We start from the raw sequence: 20,294 nt of genomic DNA on the forward strand, positions 1-20,294 counted from the left end.
AAGTGCAATTTTTAATGTATTTTCTTGCATAAGAGCATTACAAAAAAATCCTGCAAATATCCAGAACCATGCAAAAGTGACACATTTTTCTGTTTTTTCCATGCATTGCACCCATTTGCAAAATGCATTACAAAATACAGCCAGTCTCTGTAATAAAGTTTTGCATATAGTCCACTACACACAAAAGGGTATTTACATTAATGAACTGCTGCAGTGCTAAACATGAAAGAAGCTTATTATTTTATGTTTATTACCATACTTGCTATACCACAATTCAATTACAATAGACTAGCTAAGAAAGAAAGGCTGAGGCCATGGATTCCAGAGGCCAATTGTGAGGATTTACAGAAGGATCTTGTGAGACTAGAAGACTGGACAACTGAATGGCAAATTAAATTTAACTTGGATGAGTGTAAATCGATGCACTTAGGGGAAAATAATCCCCCCTACATGTACAAATTGCTAATTCTAGGAATCATTGTGGAATATACAATGAATTTTTTTCAGCTCAGTGTGCTGTGGCTGCTAAAAAAGCAAACAGAATGTCATCTGAAAAAGGATGAAGAACAAAAGTAAGAATATCATTATGCCTCTATATACAGTAGTTCCCTGCAGTTCTAGTTGCTCTTTCTCAAAAAGATACAATGCAAGTAGAAAAGATTCAGAGAAGGGCGACAAAAATGATAAAGAGGATAGAAAAGTTAGGGCTTTTCAGATTACAGAAAAGACAACTGAGGGGGATACGATAGTGGCATAGCCAGATAGCTAATTATGGATGGACCTGAGCCTGAAGTGGGTGAGCAAGAAATTGTCTTTTTTTACCTCTCTCTGCTTCCCCAAGCACAAAAAATAAATACCTGAACTGGTGGGGATCCCCAAGCCCCACCTGCTGAAGAATTTCTTCACCTCTTCCAGTAGCCAGAACTTTTTCCAGTAGCCATGGAGGGGGAGGGGCCTGCCCCTGCCCCCCCTCCCCCCACACACACACACTTTGGGCTCAGGTCTCCTCCAAACCTGCATGATCCCCCTATTTGGCTGGTGAGGATGCTGAAGCTCTGCCACCCACAGAAATGCAGTGCTTGATCTTACTTCTGTAATGAAGTCCACTGGGACTTCTCGTGCATGCTCATTTTACACAAGAACTGAGCATATTTGGGGAGTCCTGGAGTTGGCAGCTGGAGGTATGCCACCAACTTCCACATTACAGAAGTAGTGCAAGGAGGCAGGGAATGGCTTGGCCACTGCATTTCTTTGGCTGGTGGGGCTTCAGCATCCTCTCCCGCAAAGGTATATTTAATGCAAAAAGAGAGGAGGAATGTATTGCCACTTCAATCCAATGCTATTCCTTCTCCCCCCTCCCCCCCCAATAGGAGGGCTAGCTACACCTCTGGTAGGTGATGGTAGTACTGTCCCCAAGCTGTTGCTAGCTCCTGTGCATGTTCAATTTTCATGCAAGAGTAAAAACTAAGCATGTGTGTGAGTATTGGGGGTGGGGTGGGGTGGAGGTGGGGGGAGGTCTGGTGATACCAGTGGTTCTGGGACACTGCTGCTAGCTGCTGAGCTTGGAAATAATTCTGGCCTATGGAGGAGGAGGTCTTTGGCTGATGAGGCTCAGGGATCCCTGCCAGTCACAGCAAGGGTGCACCGATTTTGGGTGGACCTGAGCCTAAAGTGGGTGGGTTCCTGCCCACCTGGGCCTACCCATGACTACACTACTGGGATATGATAGAAGTTTATAAAATTATAAGTGGTCTAGAATGATTACATAGAAAATTTTTTTAACTTGTCAAATACAAATACTAGGCATTCCCTGACACTAATGGCCCAACAGTGCATATTTAAGCTGTGGCACCTATTGCTAGAAGATGAATAACAAAGTTGGATTTAAAAAAAAGGATTGGATAAGTTCTTGAAAGAAAAAGTTCATGAAAATCATTAGCCAAGTAGACTTGGGGCATGCATTGTTCATCTCTGGAAATTAGCAACAGAAATTAGATGCACATCTTGTGACCCTAACTGGCCACCATTGAAAGACAAGAAACTGGACTGGATGGACCCTGATCTGACTCAGCATAGTACTATGCTGGGGGGGGGGGGGGGTTCTGACAGAACACTCTTTAAAACCGCTATAATCCTTATGCCATTAGTTGACTACATTAAGAGCAAGATATTTTTAGCCCATGCATTAAAAAGCTGTGGGCCTAAGCCTAGTGCAGTGTTCCAACCCAGACTCACTGCATTGAGGCCTCCCTCCTTTACTGTTTCACCCAAAGGATTTGAATTTTGTTTATAATGTAATGGTCAGGGGTGATTAATTTGTCTAATCCTCAAATCAAACAAAGGATAGTTGGAAATATTCTCTCAGGCAGAACGGAAAAGTCAGTCTATTGAAACTGGTGCGTCTCTTATCTGCCAATGTTGACTCCGAAAGAAAGGACCTCTGCCCGCAGCAATCATTCAACCGCACCCTTGAATCCCTCCCCTCTCTCCTCGGTTCCTTCCTCTGCTTTCTACTCTGGGATTCATGAATTTAAAAGGACTTGTATTGACATTGTACTGGTCATATTAATTCAGTCAAATCATTTAAAATGTAACATGCCAGCCACCTGTCCTATTAGTGGGTGGGGTGATTACCTCACTGTAGCCTGCATCGTTTTGCTTAAAGGTCCTTGGTTGTGGTTTTTTTTTCATCTACAGTCCTAATAATCTCTCTCTTTTAACATTCTACTCTCTTTTCCTATCCCGTCCGCCTAAAGCCTGTAGTTTAGAATTGATTTCTTGGTTAGTGCCACCGATTGTGCGCTCTGTGTCTTTGTTTCTTCTCTCCTCGGCTTCCACGGCTGCTCAGAAGGGCTGGGGCAGATCAGACAACCAGAAAATTTTTTTCCCTGCCTTGCTGACCGCCTCCTAGCTAGAACTTGAAGGGGATTGTGGGCTGAGAGCTGCTAAACTAAGCGGAAACGCGATGGTTTATGCACGGCGAGACGACGTCCTAGCACCCTTCGGATCCGCCAGCTCCCTCCCCCTCTCCCTCTCCCTACCCCCCATCCTTTCTTTGCACCTTGCAGCTGCTGCCTCTACTTTTACTCTGATCCTCAGTCCAGCCCCGGAGCACAAAGTCAAAGGCCGACCGGCCGGATTCGCTTCGGCGCAATAGTGTCCGCGTTGGTTGCCATATTTAACTCCGTTGTGTTTCTGAGAATGGAGCAAGTGGGCGAAACCTCAGCGCAGTCATTTTCAGGAAATGAAGCGGCTTCTTTGATGCGTGAAGATTTCATCTCCAAATACAGGGGCTGATACAAAACAAAACATGCACACATCCTGCCTCGCTTTCTATCAGCTGCTGGTTTTTAGCTTAATCCGTGAAGTGGGAGGTTGATGCAGAGCAGACAAGGGGGTGAACTAGGTAAAACTATGAAGAGTTACAGAGAATGAATGATGATGCCACTGGAAAAGAGATTAAACCCTGCAACAGCTCCTGGTATCCATGACTTTAGACTTAATCTGAAATTCAGCTTCGAAGAAACCATTTTTGTCCTTGGCCACTTTAGAGAACTAATAATATGAACTGCTGATTTTAAATATAAGTACTTAATAAAAAAAAAAAAGCTTTGAAAACATTTAACGCAGATTCACTCCCATGGAAAGCTGCTGATCTCTCCAGCTCCACTCCCCCCCAGTCATCTTGAACCCCCCAAAATCTCCCATTGGAACCCCCTCGGCATAGAGTAACCCTCCCACCCCTCAAGATTCCAGTGTCTTGGCTTGGATTCAAAATAACAGCTGCGACCTCTAGTGGTCATTTTAGCACGCGGTAGTGCCATGAGATTATCTCTAAGGGGCAGATGCTCAAAAGCTTACTGTGCAAATATGACTGGTTGTAGCCAATCCATGTTGCGAGTAAGTTCAGTCTGGATGCACAAAAGGATTCTCGGTGGCTTTTACTGATCATGGGAGCAGTCACTGAGAATTCTATGTAAATGCAATACAAGAAAGGAGCTCATTATTTCTAGCACTTATTACCCGCTTGATACCTAAGCGGTTTACAATAAAAACATTCATAATCACATGAAATAATCCATATAAAACAATTAAATGACACTACAGGACAATGATAGCAGCTATCAACTTCCTCCTTAGCATAACATCTTTGGACCACCTGCCTCCCTTAATAGAATGCTTTCTCCCTCCCTCCCCCCCCCCCAAAAAAAAAGTTTTCATCAGTTTCTTAAACATCAGACCATTGACGCATAAAAACAAGGCATTCCACAAAGCCAGCCAATCATCGAGAAAGTTGACTGCATCATACTAGCATAGTATACCACAGCTCCCCCTTCCACCCTCCAACAACATTCCATTCTCTGCAGGGATTCTATAGGATGATATAGATGCAAAACTGCATTATACCGTAATACCGTGGTATCTGTCCGTACATCCAATGATGCAAAAATATTACTACCTCTACTTTACCCAGAACACCACTGGTAACCAGTGCAGTCTTTTTTTTTTTTGTATTAATATGAGTACATGTGCAAGTGCATGTACAAGACCGGAGGGTTAGGACTTCGATGGGAAGATAGGACTCAATGGGAAACCAAGGTGGCAAGGGGGCCCCTTCTAGTGATTCAGACAGGTCGTGACCTGTTTGGGCCGCCGCGGGAGCGGACTGCTGAGCAGGATGGACCTATGGTCTGACCCGGCGGAGGCACTGCTTATGTTCTTATGTTTTTATGTACTCATTTTATGGTGCAAACTTTTCCAGCAGATCTGGAGCTGGTGGTGTCTTCTCTGGTAGGGGCAGTTTGCCATGGAACAAAAAAAAAAAAAAAAAAAGACTAAACCTGCTGTAGCAAAATAGGCTTCAGCTGCAGCTGGAAGGTTTTTGGGTTTTTTTCCTTTTTTGCCCTTGCTGCTGCTTACCTTTTTGGAGCTCTGGTGATCACAGCCCTGCACTCTACTGGGCTTGTATACAAACGCTGCACCTACTGCTTAGCTGTTGTGCACAGGCACCAGGCATAGTTCCCCTTTCACCACAATACCCAAAACAACTTGCATATAATTTGCATGCTGTTTGTGTTGAGTGTTGCTTGGCAAATGAAAATTGCTCCCAACCTGGTGTTTTCTGGGTTGCTGGAGTTCTGTTCATTGAACCCCCTAGGAGTCATGGACTTCAGTTTGAACCCAGGATCAGGATGAGCAGAAGCAATTGAAGATTTTTCTTGCTTCCGTTAGAAACCAGGGATTCTGCTAAGATTAGTGAAAGGGTTGGGGGGAAGGACTGCTGGGGACTTCTGGAGAAGATGGTTTCGGAACAGGGGAAGCCACTGGGGCCATGGCCTTCCCGAAAATTGGCGATCAAAAGAGTTGGTTATGGCTCTACTCCCCCACCCACCTCCTCTCGGCTTCTTTAATTTTAAATATGTGGGCAACCGCCGTGCAGCATCGCTGAAGAATGAAGACTTCCAGTGCAGGCCTGCTCTTTGATGCTGTGTGGCAGCTGCCTGAAGTTTCAAGCTTCAAGTTTATTTAAAATTTCTTATACTGCCTAATCAAACCTTCTAGACAGTGTACAAAAATGTTAAAACCGTCTATTAACTAAAATACAGTTAAAAACACACAACAACACTAGGGCAAATACTAACTTTAAAAGACTAATAAACTTAAAAAAAAAATTTACAAACAGAGACAACAGGGAAAGAAGGGCTAGAACTACAATTTGTAAAGAAAAGAAAACATGTAAGGGAAAAAAACCCCAAGAGGGAGGGGAGCAGGTATTAAGAATCCTTCTAGGTACTAAGTCGCCCTTAAAAGGACAGTTAGGTTTCAAAAGCGCCAAGGAAGGTTGGTGGGGAGTCGTCGTGCTGCTGGTACTAGGGTGGATCTTTTGGGCCCCCCCCCAAAACAAAAAAGCATTCCGCTGCCCATGGTATTATATATCAGGAGGTGCTTGGGGGAGGGGGTTACAGTATGCCAGGGGATATTGAGGGAGCAGGGTTAGTGATGCAAGATGGGAGTGTCCTGGCAGATAAGGGGTAGCAATTTTACAAAGCTGCTCCCATGCACATGTGGGCTATAGCAACCCTCCTTTTTTGCCTGCATTCAGCTTTATAAAATTACTGATTCAGCTGAGTGTGAGGAGACATGGATGTATATTCCTTCATGTCCATATATGTATTAAGATTAAGGTGGACTTTAGAAAACCCACTGCTTATTTCTAGGATAAGCAGCAGAAAAACTGTTTTATGGGATCTTGCCAGGTACTTGTGACCTGGATTGGCCACTATTGGAAATGGGATACTGGGCTTGATGGCCCTTCCCAGTATGAACATAAGAACATAAGCAATGCCTCTGCCGGGTCAGACCCGAGGTCCATCGTGCCCAGCAGTCCGCTCACGCGGCGGCCCAACAGGTCCAGAACCTGCGTAATAATCCTCTATCTATACCCCTCTATCCCCTTTTCCAACAGGAAATTGTCCAATCCTTTCTTAAACCCCAGTGCCGTACTCTGCCCTATTAGGTCCTCTGGAAGCGCATTCCAGGTATCCACCACCCGCTGAGTAAAGAAAAACTTCCTAGCATTTGTTTTGAATCTATCCCCTTCCAATTTTTCCGAATGCCCTCTTGTTCTTTTATGTTTTGAAAATTTGAAGAATCTATCTCTCTCGACTTTCTCTATGCCCTTCATGATCTTGTAGGTTTCTATCATGTCTCCTCTGAGTCTCCGCTTTTCCTATGGTAACACTTATGTTCCTATTTTACAAGAGGTTTTGCATTTGGCAAAGCCTTTGTAAAATATGGTGGCAATTTTTAATGTCCTGACCTGGACATCTCAGTTCACATTACCACATCCTTACTAAAACTGTACTCCATGTTTAATAATCTAATCTGCAAGAAGGAGAAACAAAATAGTGAATTCCGGTATTTGATTTCTTTCAGAATAATGCTGGACAATTAAGACTATCCTCCTCTTCTACGAAACTGCGCTAGCAGTTTTCAGTACGGTGAGCCACGCTGAATGGCCTGCCCTGCTCCCGACGCTCATAGAGTTCCTATGAGCATCGGGAGCAGCGTGGGCCATTCAGCGCAGCTCTCTGCGCTACAAACTGCTAGCGCAGTTTAATAGAAGAGGGGATATGTGGAGTGCATAATGTCTAGTCTTGCTCAGATTTTGCCACTGTACATGAGAAAATATAAAGGACTAAGTACTCAAAGAAAAGCAAGGATGAGAGCAAGGGGATAAGGGAGTTGTGGGAAGGAGGGAAGGATTAATCCCTGCTCTATCTCTTGAGACTGCCCATAGAATCCTTGTTTTTGAGAATGTAAGATGGTCAGATTTGTTTGAAGTCATAGAGAGGTACATAGAAACATAGAGCATGATGGCAGAAAAGGGTCGACAGCCCAAGTCTGCCCACTCAAGAACCCTCCCTCCCTCGAGAATCCATCTATTAAGCATTCCTCTTGAGCGACCCTACCAGTCTGTCCCATCGTCCCTTGAAGTCGAGCGTGTTACCGGCTTCGACTACCTGTCGTGGAAGACCATTCCATCGATCAATTACCCTTTCGGTGAAGAAGTATTTCCTGGTGTACCCATGAAATCTTCCCCCTCTGAGCTTTAGCGGATGCCCTCTTGTCGCCGTGGGACCGTCAAGAAAAAAGATTTCTTCCTCCACTTCAATGCCACCTGTGATGTATAGAAACCGAGGGCGACGGACATCAAGAAGAACATGCGCATATATGGCACCAAAAGATTAACGTATGAAATAATCCACGTTAAGCGCCATTTTATAAAGGTCACAAGACCTGTATAGAATTTGCTAATAATGCATAAAACAATGTAATATATCTACCTATTTCATTGCAAGTTTAGCAGGATCTTCAGAATGCCGTTATAAGCAACAAAAGTTGCATCATACAGCTAAATTCTTCATTGATCAAAAGTAATTTTCTTCATTTGTACTAAATATATTTTCAATGTCTTATAATGTACTTTTCAAAATTATTTATAGAAAACTTATCTGAATTTCTTTGAAAAGATTAGATGTACCCCTCCCGACATGAATCCATGTTTTAGTACTTCGTCAGGGTTGAGCATAGCGCACAGATCGAGTCTAACTTCAAGTGCTAGATTTACGCCGCATAAAAGCAGATGTAACTCCCACACCCAAAGCTAGGCATGGATAGGCCTAATTCTGTAAAATGATGCCTAACTTTAAGAAATGCCCCTGACCTGCCCATACCCATGCCATGGCCATTTCCCCTTTTGAGATCTGCACAAGACCAGTTATGCATGGTTGGTGGAGAAACATATGGATCAGAGATCTGTTCATAATTAATGCCTATTAACACCAATGCACATGCCCCCTCCTTTACAAAGCCGCGCTAGTGTTTTTAGCACCGGCCGCCGTGGTAACAGCTCTGTTGCTCATAAAATTCCTGTGAGCGTCCGAGCTGTTACCGCCGTGGCTGGTTCTAAAAATGCTAGCGCAGGAGAGAGATACAGTGTTCCCCTCTGAATTCGCAGTTCGCGAATCGCGGAATCAGTTATTCGCAGTATTTTCTGACTGCCTATTCCAGTCAGAAAATACAGGGAATGAGTCTGTGAATTAGCCTTCTGCACAGCCGATTCCTCCTCCTCTCACCCCCCGGTCAGCCAATCAGCCTGCACAGTCGATTCCTCTTCCTCTCACCCCCCGGTCAGCCAATCAGCCTTCTGCACAGCCGATTCTTCCTCCTCTTCTCCCCGGAGCATTCCAGGTATCATTTACTGCACCTGCCGGCGCCCCAGCTGCCGTCTCCTGCCTTGTTACAGACTGAAAACCACATTTGCGGTTTTTCAAAATTTGCAGGTGTTCTGGAACGGAACCCCTGCGAATTTCGTGAGAGTACTGTACTGCCGGCCCAAAAGTTATTTGTGAATTTTCAATATTCGTGGGCTGGCTCTGCCCCTAACACCCACGAATACTGAGGGAGGCGAGTACAGCACTTGAAGATGCACTGGTAACTGAGCTGGAGATGCATGTAATACCACACTGAAAAGCAATGTGGAGTGAAACTGTGTCTCCACCTCAGTAAGAGAAAACAGAGAAGAGTTGTGATACCAATCATTGATATGTCTCATATGGCTCGCTAACATCAAAGGGAAAATTCTATAAGTGCCCAAAAGTTAGGTGGCAAATTAGGCACAGTTCAACGCGATTCAAGTAAAATTGGGTGCAGGCAGTGGCTGCTGCCAGAAGGATTCTGGGCTGTATAAAGAGAGGCGTAGTCAGAAGGAAGAAGGTGTTGATGCCCCTGTACAGGTCATTGGTGAGGCCCCACTTGGAGTATTGTGTTCAGTTTTGGAGACCGTATCTGGCGAAAGACGTAAGAAGACTTGAGGCGGTCCAGAGGAGGGCGACGAAAATGATAGGAGGCTTGCACCAGAAGACATATGAGGAGAGACTGGAAGCCCTGAATATGTATACCCTAGAGGAAAGGAGAGACAGGGGAGATATGATTCAGACGTTCAAATACTTAAAGGGTATTAACGTAGAACAAAATCTTTTCCAGAGAAAGGAAAATGGTAAAACAAGAGGACATAATTTGAGGTTGAGGGGTGGTAGATTCAGGGGCAATGTTAGGAAATTACGGAGAGGGTGGTGGATGCCTGGAATGCAGCTCCTGAGAGAGGTGGTGGAGAGTAAAACTGTGACTGAGTTCAAAGAAGCGTGGGATGAACACAGAAGATTTAGAATCAGAAAATAATATTAAAGATTGAACTAGGCCAGTTACTGGGCAGACTTGTACGGTCTGTGTCTGTGTATGGCCGTTTGGAGGAGGATGGGCAGGGGAGGGCTTCAATGGCTGGGAGGGTGTAGATGGGCTGGAGTAAGTCTTAACAGAGAATTCGGCAGTTGGAACCCAAGCACAGTACCGGGTAAAGCTTTGGATTCTCGCCCAGAAATAGCTAAGAAGAAAAAAAAAAAAAAATTTAAATTGAATCAGGTTGGGCAGACTGGATGGACCATTCGGGTCTTTATCTGCCGTCATCTACTATGTTACTATGTTTAGTGAATCAGGCTGAGCGGCACCTATTTTGCAGGCGCCCAATAGGCCAGCTCTAGGCACAACTAAGACGTAGGCGCCCAGGGGAGCGCTTAAGCACGCTTAAGAGCAGCGATTCTGTAACACAAAGTCACGCCCATGCCTAACATGCATAGCGCCTACTTTTTTGAAGGCCGCCTAAAGTTTTAGAGGCGCTTTGTTACAGAATTGCTCTTTCTTGATAGGCACCTACGTTTCAATTATTGCTAATTAAAAAGCTTAATTGAGCTTGTTATTCAACTTAGATAGGCGCCTATCTAGTTGGGCGCCACCAAAATAGGTGCCTAACATTAGGCGCTGGTTACAGAATTTTGGCTCGAGTGTCTAACATTCAATAAATCAAGCCTCCCTTTGTCTCTTGGCAACATCACTTTAAATAAAGTAAGTCTAGGGTTTGTTTTTTTTAACCTTGCCACAGAAATTTCTGAATGATTCTATGCAACTAGACCTCATCCTTGTGGCATAGGGACACAGGTAACATTTGAAATTTATAGAACCATCCCGGGCCTGTCATCATATTGTGCAAATGAACTTGGCCTAAGAGTGAAATCGGAAAAGATTGCCACAAGGTGAATTTATGAGAGGTGTCCTGTAGAAGGGGCAGCATATTCATGTGATATAGCTGAGTATGCTTGTCTGGAATCAGGATGCCCAAATATTTTAGTGTGTCCTCAGCCCACTTCAAAGGAAAACTACCCTGCCAAAAACATCCTGAGGCAGGCTGCCTATATTGTAGGCCTCTTTGTGAGCCTAGGGAGGCTGTGTGATTTCGCTTGGAAGAATGATTGAAGCACACACAGACTTGAGAGCAGCCATGTAAAATCAGCATCGGGTTTTCTGAAGCAGCTGATGCAAAACGGGTCAAAACCCATTCATGTTTGCAGAGCTCCGGCACATAGAAGTTCTTATATTGTTGTTTATTTTTTTCAACAAAGTAGCAACTGCAATGGTGAAAGTTTTCAAGAATTTTTCAGCGTACCGCAATTGAGAAAAGGGGCTGCTTGCTCTAAATCTGGTCTCTCTAAAATACCTTTTTTTCTGAGCATGATAGAATCTGATGTCTTGTCTATGAACGGCTGACTATCAGGGATTTTTTTTTTTTTTTTCCCAATTCTTTATTCATTTTCATATCTCATAACAAGTATACAATAATCATTCAATATTCATACAATTCACTTGTATACTTCATATAATATTAAATCTTATATTATCCCCCCTCCCCCCTTCCCTTCCACACATATCAACATTTTATTTGAATCTCACACATTATACCCTCCCAATCCCATATCATATTATTCTTCTATAAAAAAAAATGTCTAATCATTCGAATATTCAATCAATGGCCCCCAAATTTTTTTAAACTTGTTATAATTTCCTTTTTGCATAGCAAGAATTCGTTCCATTTTATAAATATAACATATAGAATTCCACCAAAAAGTATAGTTAAGTCTTGTATAATCTTTCCAATTTCTAGTTATATTCTGAATGGCAACTCCTGTCATAATCATTAGTAATTTATTATTATTTGCTGAAATTTGACTCTTTGCTCTCATCATTGTTCCAAACAAAATTGTATCATATGACAGAGCAACTGGATTTTCTAGAAAATAATTAATTTGAGACCAAATTGACTTCCAGAAGGCGTTAATACAAGGACAATAAAAAATTAGATGATCCAGAGTCCCTGCTTCTAGATTACAGTGCCAACATATATTAGATCTAGAGCTATCAAACTTTTGTAAACGTACTGACTATCAGGGATTAATTGGTTAGCATATACATTATCCTTTGATATTTGAGCACTCCAGTGAGAGTGGTTCTTCCTGATATTGAGCTGGCAGCAATCATCATTTTGCTGACCACCGCTGGTGTTACACCTGGAAATTTAAAGCTAGGCTTTGTCTGGGCTCTGGTACTGAATTTCCTGAGATACAGACTGAGCCAGTGAAAACATAGCCGGTTAACATATAGTAACATAGTAAATGATGGCAGAACAGTCCATCCAGTCTGCTCATTAGTTATACCCATTAAAAATACATGATTAAATTAACTTGTCTCTTCTTTGATGTTTCTGGGTCATAGACTGTAAAATCCACCTGGTATTGTCCTAGGTTCCAAATGCTGAAGTTGCCGTCCAAGCTCACTCCAGCCTATCCAACCATCCTGTTTGCAGGATATCTACCATAAAGTCTGGCCAGTACCATCCTCATGTTCCAAGTTAGTGGGATTCCCATCGATGCCCTCCCCAGCCCAATCTTACACCAAATCATCACACATGGGACAAAGAATGTGCAAGTCTGTCCAGTACCGGCCCTAGCTCTTTAATTTACATTCTTCGTTTTCTAATTAGAGATCCTCTTTGTTTATCACACACTTTTTTTGAATTCCATCACCATTTTCCGCTCCGCTACTTCCCTTGGGAGGACATTCCAAACATCTGCCACCCTCTCTGTGGAAAAGAATTTCCCAACATTGCTCCTGAGTCTTCCTCCCCGCAATCTCAAATTATGCCCTCCAGTTTTACCATTTTCTTTTCTCTGGAAAAGATTTGGTTCTATGTTAATACATTTCAAGTATTTAAATGTCTGTATCATATCTCCCCTGTCCCTCCTCTCCTCCAGAGGATGCATATTTAGGTCTTACAGTCTCTTCTCATACTTCTTTTGGTTCAAACCTCTTACCATTTTCGTCACCTTCCTCTGGACCATTTCAAGTCTTTTTATATCCTTCACCAGATACGGCCTCCAAAACTGAACACAATACAGTAAACCCCTGCAAATTCACGGTTCATGAATCACGGACTCATTCATTTGCGGTATTTTCTGACCACCTCTTCCGGGAACTAAAGTCAGGCTACACCAATCAGGAGCTGCTTTGACATGCCAGATAGTGTGTCAAAGCAGCTTCTGATTGGTGTAGCTTGACTTTAGTTCCCAGAAGAGATGGTCAGAAAATACTAAAAACGATCCTGCAGGACATCAGCCTTTTTTTCAGCACCTGCCACCGCCCCTGCAGCCCTCTCCCACCTCCGAACCACTGCAGTTGTGGTTTTTTTTAAATTCGCGGGTGCTCCTGGAACGGAACCCCTGTGAATTTCTGGGGAGTACTGTACTCCAAGTGCGGCCTCACCAACAACCTATACAGGGGGCATCAACACATCCCTTCTTCTGCTGGTTATTCTTCTTTCTATACAGCCTAGCATCTTTCTAGCTACAGCCACCGCCTTATCACACTGTTTAGATGCCTTTAGATCCTCAGACACAATCACCCCAAGGTCTCTCTCTCCATCAGTGCTTATCAGCCTATCATCTCTCAGCACATATGGTTCCCTCAGATTTCTACTCCCCAAATGCATCACTCTGCACTTCTTCGCATTGAATTTTAGTTGTCGGACGTTAGACTATTCTTCTAACTTTTGCAGATCCTTTTTCATGTTTTCCACTCCCTCCGCTGTGTCCACTCTGTTACAAATCTTGGTATCATCTGCAAAAAAGGCTAGCCTTACTTTCTAACCCTTCAGCAATGTCACTTACAAACATATTAAACAGAATCGGTCCCAGCACTGATCCCTGAGGCACTCCACTAGTCACCTTTCCCTCCTCCGAGCGAATTCCATTAACCACCATCCTCTGGCGTCTGTCCATCAACCAGCTTCAAATCCAGTTCACGGCTTTGGGCCCTAAGTTCAGCCCATGGAGTTTGTTTAAGAGCCTCTTAAGAGGAACTGTGTCAAAGGCTTTGCTGAAATCTAAGTAAATTACATCTAGCGCACGTCCTTGATCCAATTCTCTGGTCACCCAGTCAAAGAATTCAATCAGATTCGTTTGGCATGATTTATCTTTAGTAAATCCATGTTGCCTCAGCTCTTGTAATCTATTAGATTCTAAGAATTTCATCAAAACAGCATTGATGATCAAGATGGCGTTGGGAGCGGACGCCTGAACGAGCTGTGCTGCTCGTTGCTCCTGGACCCGCGTTGTGCGATTCCTCCCCGGTAGCGATATGGGGAAGAGGAAGGGAGTTTCTCGCTTGGTCCCTCCGGCGACTGAGTCCCCTCAACGGCTGATCCAGACGACGCTAACGAGCGTCTTTGCTCGTTCGGGTGAGGAGACCCAAACTGCTTCGGGAGGAAGCACGGAATCTCCGGGGAACCTCAGCGCAGAGAGTCGGGCTACGCTGAGTCCTGACCAGAGGCTGGTTCCTCCCCAGCCCGGAAGTGCACTAGTGCAGAGAACGGCTGGAATCCGGCGGCCCCGAGAGGAAGAGCTTGATCCCAGTACAGGAGGGACAATCCCACTAAGCCCTTCGGAAGAAGGAGGAGACAGGAACCATCAGAAACTTCCCTGCACTTTAGAGGAAGAGGTGAGAGGCGCTTCGGGAGGGAATACTATCAGTTTTGGGGAGATGAAGAAACCAGACAAGATAGATATGGAGGCGCTATGGCAGGCCATATCAGTCATGGATTCCAATTTCAAATTGACTTTATCTACAATTAAAACAGATTATGGAACTTTCTTTTCCAAGGTGGAACAACAAGGGGTACTTCTTAATAATTTGAAGGAAAAGTTGGAGGAAGAGGAACATATTTTGAATGATGTAAAGAAGGTACAAATGGAATTGGTTAAGGAGAGATCTTATGTTTCCCGCAAGATGGAGAACTTTGAAAATCAACTGAGGAAAAATAATTTAAGACTTTTGAATTTTCCAAAATGTCCTATTTTATCACCAGTTGAGAATGGCTAGGAAATATTTTTGTGAAACCTTAGCCATTCCACCAGAAAATTTACCTTCAATTGTTAGAGCTTACTATTTGAATATAAAGACACCACAAGGGAAATCCACTCCTACCGAAACCTTAGCGGATAAAGTAGTGAATATGAATCTATCTTCATTTTTGGAAAATTCCCTTCAGGTTATCACTCAAAGAACTACCATGTTGTTGACTCTGGCCTTGGAGAGTGATAGGGAATTTATTCTTCGTATGTATTTTCGTCATATAAATGATAAGTTTTTGGGCTCTAATGTTCGAGTTTTTCCAGATTTAGCTCAGAGACGTAGGAAGGAGTTCTTGTCCTTGAGGCCAAGAACTCTTGCCTTAGGGGCTACGTTTCTTGTTAAATTTCCTGCAAAGTGTTATGTATCTTATTAAGATAAGAATTTTCTTTTCTTTGAGCCTAAACAACTTTTGGAATTTATTGGATCAAAAGAAAGATCGGTAACCATGTCTAGTGATGTATGACCTGCCAGCTGGCTGTAATTCGGGAATCTAATGCCATGACCTTAATTAACTTTGTTATTTGTTATTTCTATTTGGAAGTTTATTTCTTTTCTTGATCTTCATTTTTGTGGACTAAATAAGATATAGTTAATGTTTTCTTCATAACTTTTATTGAATATAATTTCTGGATCTGTAGCATCATGTAAGGCAATGCTTGTATCTAAAATTGAAAATCTTATAAATAAATAAATAAATAAAAGATTCTAAGAATTTCACTATCCTTTCCATTATTTTTCCAATAACTGAAGTGAGGCTTACCGGTCTATAATTTCCCGCCTCATCCCTGCAACCAATTTTGTGAAGAGGGACTACATCCACTCTTCTCCAGTCCCACGGAACCTCTCCCGTCTCTAGAGATCTATTGAACAAATCTTTAAGAGGACCTGCCAGAACCTCTTGGAGCTTCCTCAATATCCGGAGATGGATACTGTCCGGTCCCATAGCTTTGTCCACCTTCAGTTTTTCAAGTTGTTCATAAACACTTTCTTCCATGAAGGGTGCGGTATCCACTCCATTCTCAGGTGCAACTTTGCTATCCAATCGTGGTCCTTCTCCATGTTTTTCTTCTGTGAATACCGAACAGTATTTGTTTAGCATATTTGCTTTGTCCTCATCACTCTCCACATAGCAGTTCATACTTTCTTTCAGTATCGTAATTCCATTTTTTGTCTTTCTCCCTTCACTAATATACCTGAAAAAAAATTTGTCTCCCTTTTTTATATTTATAGCCATTTGCTCTTCCGCTTGCACTTTTCTCAGACGTATCTCTCTCATGACTTCTTTCAGTTTCATCCGAAATTCCTTTCTGTACTCCTCTTCTTGATTTTTTTTAATGTTTCATGAACGCCAATTCTTTTGCCTTTATTTTTTCTGCCACTAGTTTGGGGAACCATATCGGTTTCCTTTTTCTCTTGTTTTTATTTATTTTCTTTCCATAAAGGTCAGGAGCTCATTTTATTGCACCTGTGATATTTAACACTTAACCAGCTTTGAAGAACAGCATAAAGATAAGGCGCATTATATGTGGTTATCTTAGATGGTTAAATGCGGACTCCACCCTAGAACATCCTCCCCTAAACAGCTGGTTTTGGCTTGGGTGCTAACTGGGCATTTTCAGCAGCACTAGCCAGTACACAGGATATTTAATAGTCAGGAGTCTATCTTGGCTATTTAAATCATTTTGAATATCAGGCCTCATAATAATAATAATATTAAATAGTAGAAGTAGTACTTACACAAAAAGGAGTTGGAATCACAAATATTTAAGTTATTGGATTTGCCTTTTTAAGTAGTAGCTCAAGGTGAGCTACATTCAGTACATTCAGGTTCCCTAGTTATTTCCTTATCCTGAGGCAATGAAGGATTAAGTGATCTACCCAATATGCATCTTATAGCTTTTCTCAGCTTGAGGTTGCAAATTTGCCTAAAACTTCCTGTAGAACATCCCCCCCCCCCTTTATGAAGCCTCATTAGGGATTTTTATTGCAGGCTGCGGTAGCAAAAAGCTCCGATGCTCTTAGAAATTGTATGAGTATCGTTTTACCACCACAGCCGGCAATAAAAAACCCTAATGCGGCTTCATAAAGGGGGGGGGGGAATTGGTTATGACATTCAAACTTCATATAGCCATTGTAAGGAAAATAAAAGTGGAGTGAGACTAGGGAAAATAATTCATGGAGCAAAAGAAAGATTAATTTTGCACATTTTGCTTCCTGGGCAGTTCACAGCCTTCCCGTTCTGTTCTCATTGTTCCTTCCAGCGACTGTAGAGGGCACTACCAGATTGTTTATTCATTCAATTCAACCGTGTGATTAAATTCCCATCCTGAAAAGTTTTCGTTCTTTTTCTTTTTTTAGTGAGACCTGAGTCTTTAGTTTAAACAAATATATCTACTTTAAAAATTTTTTAGTAGATAGAGCACCTAAATTTAAAATTAACAGCTCTGTAGAAATGTTTGTTTGTCTAAAATTATTGGAAGCAAAGACATAAGAGCATAAAAACATAAGAATAACTTTACTAGGTCAGACCAATGGTCCATCAAGCCCAGTGGCATGTTCTCACGGTGGCCAGCAAGGTCACTAGTATCTGGCCAAAACCCAAAGAGTAGCAACATTCCATGCTACCGATCCAAGGCAAGAATTTGTCCAAACCTTTCAACTACGCTATCCACTTTTACCACAATCTCTGGCAACACGTTCCAGAGCTTAACTATTCTCTGATTGAAAAAAATGTTTCCTTCTATTGGTTTTGAAAGTATTTCCCTAAAATTTCACCAAGTTTCCCCTAGTCTTTGTAATTTTTGACGGAGTGAAAAATCTACTCACTTGTACCCGTTCTGATCCACTCAGGATTTTGTAGACTTCAATCATATCTGCCCTCAGCCTTCTCTTTTCCAAGCTGAAGAGCCCTAACCTTTTTTGTCTTTTCTCATACGAGAGGAGTTCCATCCCCTTTATCATCTTGGTTGCTCTTCTTTGAACCTTTTCTAGTGAAGCTATATCTTTGTTGAGATAAGGAGACCAGAATTGAATGCAATACTCCAGATAAGGTCACACCATGGAGTGCTACAGGGGCTTTATAACATTCTTAATCTTGTTAACCATCTCTTTGTTAAAGAATTCCTAGCATCCTGTTTGCTTTTTGGCGGCTGCTGCACATTGGGCGGAAGGTTTTATCATATTATCTACAATGACACCCAGATCCCTTTTTTGAGTGCTAACCCCCAAGGTGAACCCTAGCATCCGATTACTGTGATTTGGGTTATTCTTCCCAATATGCATCATTTTGCATTTGTCCACATTAAATTTCATCTGCCACTTGGACGCCCAGTCTTCCAATTTCTTAAGGTCTGCCTGCAACATTTCACAATCCGCATCCCTTTTAACAACTTTGAACAGTTTAGGATTATTACATTACATTACAATGATGTCTTCTATCCCGCCAATACCTTTGAGTTCTAGGCGGTATCTGCAATTTAATCATCTCTCTCATTGTTCCAATTTCCAGATCATTTATAAATAAGTTAAACTGGATTTCCCCTTGATCCAAAAATTGTTTTGCTATATTATTCTTAGCTAAATTATGATATGCAGTCAGGGGTAACAGAACATTTTTTTGGAATGGGTCAAACAAACAAATCTTCATTCTACTACCAGGCTCTTGTTGCTGATGATAGGTTGGGAAAAACATTGGTTGAGCTGAGTCTCAATGGCCCACTCCATCCCACTGCCTATGTGTGCAGTTGAAATGGTTGATGAAGCCAGCTCTGATTTTTGGGAGGTGGCAGGAAAGGTCCTGGCTCTGCCTAAGCTCAGGGCTGTATCTGGAGGGCCTCTGAACCTGTGTGGACATGATGATATCATGCATGTGCGCGAACACCCTCTAGACACTGCCCTGAGCTCAGGCAGAGCTGGGGTCTTTCCTGCCCCCTCCAGTCAGTGCCAAATGAATGCCAAATGAGTCTTTGTTAAGTCCCTTCCGGATTCAGTACACTAGATGTTCAATCCCTTCCTGCAATCCAGGAGTTGAGGAAATCCAAACACTTTTCTGAGCACATGCTTCTCCTACCTCAGAGAGAGAGAGAGCCCCCTGTAGTTTTCAATTTCGGCAAGCAATCCGTGCAGAAGTCTTTTGGACTTGCTACTGCTACTACTACTACTATTTTTTCTATAGCACTGAAAGGCATACACAGCGCTGTACATTTTAATATACAATAGACAGTCCCTACTCAGAAGAGCTTACAATCTAATTTAGACAGGACATTTCAGGGTTGGGGAGATTATAGTGGGTATAGGTATCTGACAGTAGTGAGGGGAAGTTAAGAGTTGAAAGCAGTTTCAAAAAAGTGGGCCTTTAGCTTGGATTTGAACACTGCCAGGGACAGAGCATGACGTATTGATTCAGGCAACCTGTTCCAGGCATACGGCATGGAAGGTCTCTTGTCTGCTGACCTTGTCAGGGGTTTAAGCGCTGGTTGTATGTGTCCTGATTAAAACTCCTCTGGGTTTCAGGGCGCAGGCTGCATTTTCTGCCTTTGATCATGTGGAGAGGATCCATGGGGCGGGGGTTACAGTCAGTGTTCGTCCAACTGGCAGTCCAAAAATCTTAAAGTCTGGTCATTTTGGAGCTATTCTGAGGCAGAAAATCATTTTCCTCCATTCAGCTGCAGTGAAACTAGCTGAGAGACAAGGCACTTCAGTGACTGTGAGTACACCTTCATTATTTCCTATGGGAACTTCGGTGATGGTCTGTGAAACTCTCTAAAACTCATTTTTGAGAGTTTCTAACGGTAGGGTTCAGGACTCCCACCTCACCAAACACCAAATTGCTATTTTATATTTTGTTTATTTTTGCAATTTTTGGCACAAATTCTCTGACGGTGGCCCTCTTGGATTATTATAGATCTTTTTTTCAAAGTTTTATTTCTGTCTCAAAATCCCTCAATTTGATTAAAAACCATTTGGGATGGACTCCTCAGCCCCTAATCTGTCGAATGTGTGCATTGACTGCGCTGAATTGGTGCTGGATCAGCAATCTTGTAAAGCATGCCACAGGACACTGGGGGAGAGGGCAGGAGCTTAGGGCTTTACCTCCTTCGGATCCTCAAGGGCTGGGGAGCCAGCCTGGGTCTGTTATATCAGGAAAACATCCTGCCCAGAGGCCGTTCTGGAGTCTGGGGATTCTTGTGGCCTGGAGCGAGCACCTCAATATGGCGACACCATTCCCTTGAATTGGTATTAAATACAGCCCTGCTATTGGCAGTTGCAACAGTTGGCACTTATTGTCCTCTGAGCCAGCTGTCAGTGCCAGCCTGCCTTCATCTCTGCCCCAGGATCCTGCCCCTACCTAAGTATCTAGAATGGAATTTGTTTTGTACAGGCTGATTTTAGCATGAGGCAGCCATACGTTTGGGTCTGTGCTAATGACTACCGCA

Source organism: Geotrypetes seraphini, chromosome 13 (assembly GCF_902459505.1).
Source record: "Geotrypetes seraphini chromosome 13, aGeoSer1.1, whole genome shotgun sequence".
In the NCBI taxonomy this organism is placed as follows: Eukaryota; Metazoa; Chordata; class Amphibia; order Gymnophiona; family Dermophiidae; genus Geotrypetes; species Geotrypetes seraphini.